The sequence below is a fragment of the Montipora foliosa genome, chromosome 13 (genome assembly GCF_036669935.1).
Source record: "Montipora foliosa isolate CH-2021 chromosome 13, ASM3666993v2, whole genome shotgun sequence".
NCBI classification, from domain to species: domain Eukaryota; kingdom Metazoa; phylum Cnidaria; class Anthozoa; order Scleractinia; family Acroporidae; genus Montipora; species Montipora foliosa.
This window is the reverse complement of record NC_090881.1, coordinates 7,723,717-7,728,716: the sequence shown is the minus strand read 5'-3', so window position 1 is coordinate 7,728,716 and position 5,000 is coordinate 7,723,717. Positions and strand designations below refer to the sequence as shown.

At 40.2% G+C, this 5,000-nt stretch overlaps 2 pseudogenes; one reads left to right on the top strand and one right to left on the bottom strand.

Moving 5' to 3' along the window:
* The window catches only part of LOC137981609 (uncharacterized), a 6,725-nt pseudogene extending 3,484 nt beyond the window's left edge, over positions 1-3,241 (top strand).
* Positions 3,242-3,581: 340 nt separating this feature from the next.
* LOC137983799 (uncharacterized) overlaps positions 3,582-5,000 on the bottom strand; it is a 1,690-nt pseudogene continuing 271 nt past the window's right edge.

The window sequence follows — 5,000 nt, the reverse complement described above, 5'->3', positions numbered from 1 at the left end:
CAGATGATGCTACGTTGGCTTGAGTTATTGCGCACGTCCAACCGCTTCCTTCTAGTAAATCTCCAAGTGCTCTCCATGCAGCCATCTCATTTTGAAGTCCTCCGAGTACAACAACAAACTTCTTTTCATCCAGTGTCTCTAGCCATTGCCATTGAATTTTTTTAGCAATTGCATAAAGTGGCTGGTCGCAAGCAATAACAGGGGTTTGGCCGGGATTAAGAAATTCTACCGAGCGTTTCACTGTGTTCATTGAATGCAAAATCATAGCAACAGATTTTGCTTTTTCTTGAAGCAGTGGCAGTAGACAGGAAATATCTGGTGGAATATCTGTGACTGCCGTGGTTTGACTTGCGTGGAATGCAGCCAAAGATGTACAACCCTCGTCGTTTTGGTCTTAAACGCTGTTGTCCAGTACACTTTTCACATGGTCCAACCCTTTCTTCTCAACTGACAGGTCTACAGTTAAACGGTGGAAGTCGTCTGCCTTAACCGTGGTATTTGGAAATGAAGGATCAATTTTCCATGCTTCTACCGGGGGGACCTCTGCATATTGCTTGGGGAGAGAAGCGATACCTTTGATAGGCTGGACAGAGGCAAGTTGTACAACAGTTCGCTCCTGGCCATGATTCTCTCTGGTAGGGTGCTGAAAAAGCGATATTGCTGTGCCGTGTAAAAAGCCAGTTGCGGTAGTGGAACTGGGGTTATGATCGATGCTATCTACTGCACTTGTAGTAAACAGGTTCCGTTTAACGTTGAGAGGACAAACGACGTTCTCTGCTTGAAATTGTGCACTCACCTTGTTTCCCAGTTCACTTGAGATTTCTAGGGCTCTGTTATATGAAACAGAAAGTCCAAGGTCGCATAGCGTATCAACCAATCCTCTTTTTCTGGTTTCTGCATGTAACAGGATACCTACATACATTGGCAGTGGCGTTTCATGTTCCTTTGCATGATCATAGTTAGCTTTAGAATCTTTGTGACGTCACACCACGGAGTTAAATCTTATAAGCTGTGATACTGTGAGGGCAGCTTGACTTTCTACAATGTTGCTTGATTGAGTCTCAGCACTAGTTCCACCCATAGTCATCGCAATTAAATATCGTAAACACTGCGGGACTGAGGCTTCTTGACAGTTCGTTTCAAATGTACCGTGAAACTGACTATTTTCAAGGTTAAGGAGGTCCTGGCGTACAATATTGGCTGCTTTTGCAATCACCATTGCTTCGTTGTCTGTGTTTTTCTCACTGGCATTCTTCAAAACAGCTGCAACGTCTTCCCTGAAAGCAACAAGGACTTCACGGCCATCTTTATATGATGTTAAATTCGGACATTGCTGCATTAATCGCTCCTTAAGACGAGTGCTGTGAACTCGTTGTGAAATGTCAACCCCCATCTGCTCGAGTCTTAATGCATACATTCTTGAAAGCTCAACTTGAACACTGTATTTTCATCTGGATCACTTCTGCATTCTTCAAGGAATGAAACCAATTCTGCCAACGCAATAAATTGGTATATAGAGTCCTCGTCATTTTGTGTGACAGTTTAATTTTTGACGCTTGCTGCTCTCTTGTAGAGCTGTGATAAACACTGAGTATGATATAAAGCATCAAGCGCTACCATGTCTCCCGCACTGAGTTTTCCGAGTAGTGATGTGTCATTAAGAATACTGGCACCTTCTCTTACGTTCCGACCAAGATTAAAAGTAGACGCTCTGTGAAGCTAACCAGAGCTTTCCTCGCAGAGGAAGCAGCATTGACTGGTCTTAGTAGTATCTGTGCTCCTCCTGGGTAATTTCTTTCTACTCTCGTCATCTTTTACATCAGTATCACTTGCTTTTCTTTTAAATGCTCTCTCAAGCTTCAGACCGTTAAACTTATTTCTGCATAATTTATGCCATTTTGCACGCCTTTCACGGAATACCTTTGATAACTTGTCTTTTTGTATATCTAGTGTCAATAGTCGTGTTTTGAAGGGCAAGCAAGCAAGTTCACGAGACCTTTGGATGCTAATACACAATGAATCATACCATGAACCCGCCTCACTTCGCAATGAGTCGAAAGGACATCTTAACTTTTCAGAAGAATCTTCCTGGCATAAAACGCACTTATCCCAGTCGACTTCAGAAACGATTTCGTTTGAAAGTTCTTCCGTTTCTGCCATTTTCCACAGTGTAAGAAGGGCCAGCCTTAAGCGAATGTTAATACGTTCGTGGCTCCCGTGCATGAAATGAAACTGTGTTAATCTCACTCGATCTCGCTATTGTATCCGTAAATACAATATAAATTATTCAATTTTTGTATTAGTTTGGCTTATAAATTTCTAACGTGAAATTCACTTTTAAAAATGTAGAAAATAATGAAATATCTTACCTATATAATATATCAAAGGCTAATGAAAAGCATAGTCACACACAAACGAGTCAGCACTTGTAGCCGCCGTTGAATTTTCCTTAGCATCTGGGCCTTTTCTCGTTCCCATGCCCTCTCATATTTCAGTAGCAAGTCTCTCAAAAGTATTTAACACTGACCAACTTGGAGTTTTCATTTCCGACGATACATGTACATTTACTACTTTGAGCTCGCTGAAGAAAGTTTCCTTTTTAATTCTTCTTCATCGATGGATTGTCCTTGTAACAGGAATCATTTACACAAGTTGAAGAATATATTCAAGAACTATCTCCATAAAGTGTTTAACTGGTGCTTTATTGAGTTTATCTTGTAAAATTGTCAAGAAAATGGTAACGGGGAGTTATTCAGCCCATTTGTACCCTTTGTTGGGTCTTTAATATGACTAAAACCAAAACGGACATGATCCCTCCCCCCCTGGGGTATACTGTGCCTCCCCCTGCGCATATTTGGGTGGGGTCTATAGCTGAAAATGATAGTTACAACTTGTGCTTTTACTGTGCCACGTTCGATGCTTTTACCCCAAAGTGCACAATTCATCTATTTTTTTACACCATATGGCTGGACTAATAGTACAACAGTCAGGTCTGTTGAACCATCTTGTTGCAGGGGACATGGTTTTAGCCGACAAAGGCTTCCTTATTCAGGACATTTTGCCAAATGATGTTTCTCTCAACATTCCACCTTTTTTGAATAATGGTGTTTTCACTGAAAGTGAAGCAAACAAAACAAAATCCATTGCCAGAGCAAGGATCCATGTAGAGCGGGCAAATGCAAGGTTAAAGGATTTCAAAAATTTTAACTTTCATCCCATAATATTTAAGATGTTATGCTGATGTTATTTTTCAGTTATGTGCTGCACTGGTTAATTTACAATTTCCAGTAATCAAAGAGGGGTGTGAGGGAATAGAGTTTGAGTAATCTAAGTAGATAAATGATGTTTGCCTGTTATCAGTAAACAAATATAATGGTCATTGTATGGAAGTTCTGAGTTAGTCCAATTACCTTTCTTCATTTATGTGTATGCTACTAAACACATAAACACAGACATTAACAATTAGTCAGGATGCCACTATTATTGCAAGACATTTAATAGTAAACCTTATTTTATTTTTCTTAGTACAAAATTATAAAGATTAAAACAACTTGCACTCTTGACTCTTTGCTAGTCAAATTTACAATCTTATTTTTTATCTCTTAAATTTAGTCCAATAGCCCAATACATTTCCCAGATCTCCGCTGGGGCCATAGTTACACTGCATGACGATGGTGGAGAAAAGTTACAGCCTGAAAGAGTTCAACCAATACTCTTAAGAAGGAAGCCTTATGCATGTCTGAAAAAAAAATTACAATGCACCTTCCACTATTTTGGGAAAAATATGTTTAAAATAAAATTCTTTCAAGATTGGAATATTTGCATCCCAGGTTTCATCTTGCTCTATTTTGACAACAGCCACATCCTTAGAAGTCCAAACGACGAAATAACCAAACTTTCTCCTTGTAAAAAAGACTTCACCCTGTACCTGGTCCCAGTAGACATGGTCCTTCTTTAAAACATATCCATTGCCATCCTGTGCTTTTTCTAAGCAAAACGTTGGTGAAGTAGCAGTGGCCTCCTCAATTGATAGGTTCCTTTCAGTGTAAGGGCACTTAGCTTCTAGGACGGTTTCATGGTCTAGAATGCCATCAGGAGAATTCCCGAGGCATCCAACCAAATGCCAGTTTCCTGGACAGTTTTCCCTGTCAACACAGTTTATGCTTTGAGTGCTTCCTGTTCATTGTTCACACTGCACAGCCTTTACCCCAGACAAATCACTAAGAAGACGCTTCAAGAGAGACTGAGTGACCCGTTTGGCCTTCAAAACGCAACCAAAGTTGCTTGCTGTTAATCTGCCCATTCTCGTTAAATGCCAAGTTGGGTTGTTTCTCTGTCCAATTGTAATGTCACTTATTTTAAAAATGTACTCATCTGGAATCTCTGCCTGTCTTACTAAGCAATGAATTTGTTGCTGCGATCCTTCTGTTTTAAGAAATTCGTCCGAGTAAATGATATCCTCTATTGTCGGTATGGGAAGCTTACTGACAGTAGCTGGTTCAGGGCTCATACGCCAACAATGGCCAGTAAACCTCCCATACTCCTTTAGGTCCCTGTAAAGGGCAGACTGATCAGACTGGGTAGGGTTTCTTGACAAACAGGAATACTCTTTTGTTGGAGGAAACATTTCTTCGATGGCTTGCCAAGAGAGTGGTGTGCCTGCTTTGTGTTTCTTCCAGTTGCATTTAACATCTGTTTGGCTGAGGTTGTAGATGCCATGAATGAAAAGTGCAGCCGCGTGGTTGCACTTAAACTTCCCCCTTGGACACTCACACTCACATGATCTTATGGCATTCTCACTATCTAAGTAAACCTAGGAAATCAGAAAAAAGGACGCTAATGAGCATGAAAAGCAACTTTAAATACTTCTAATAAAGACTCCAAACAAACGAACACATCAATTTACATCAACGAACTTAACAACAAAGCATACCGATGGCAAAGTTTGTGCATCTACTTATTTCACAATTGAATTATTACGGAAAAGAACTGCTATCAAC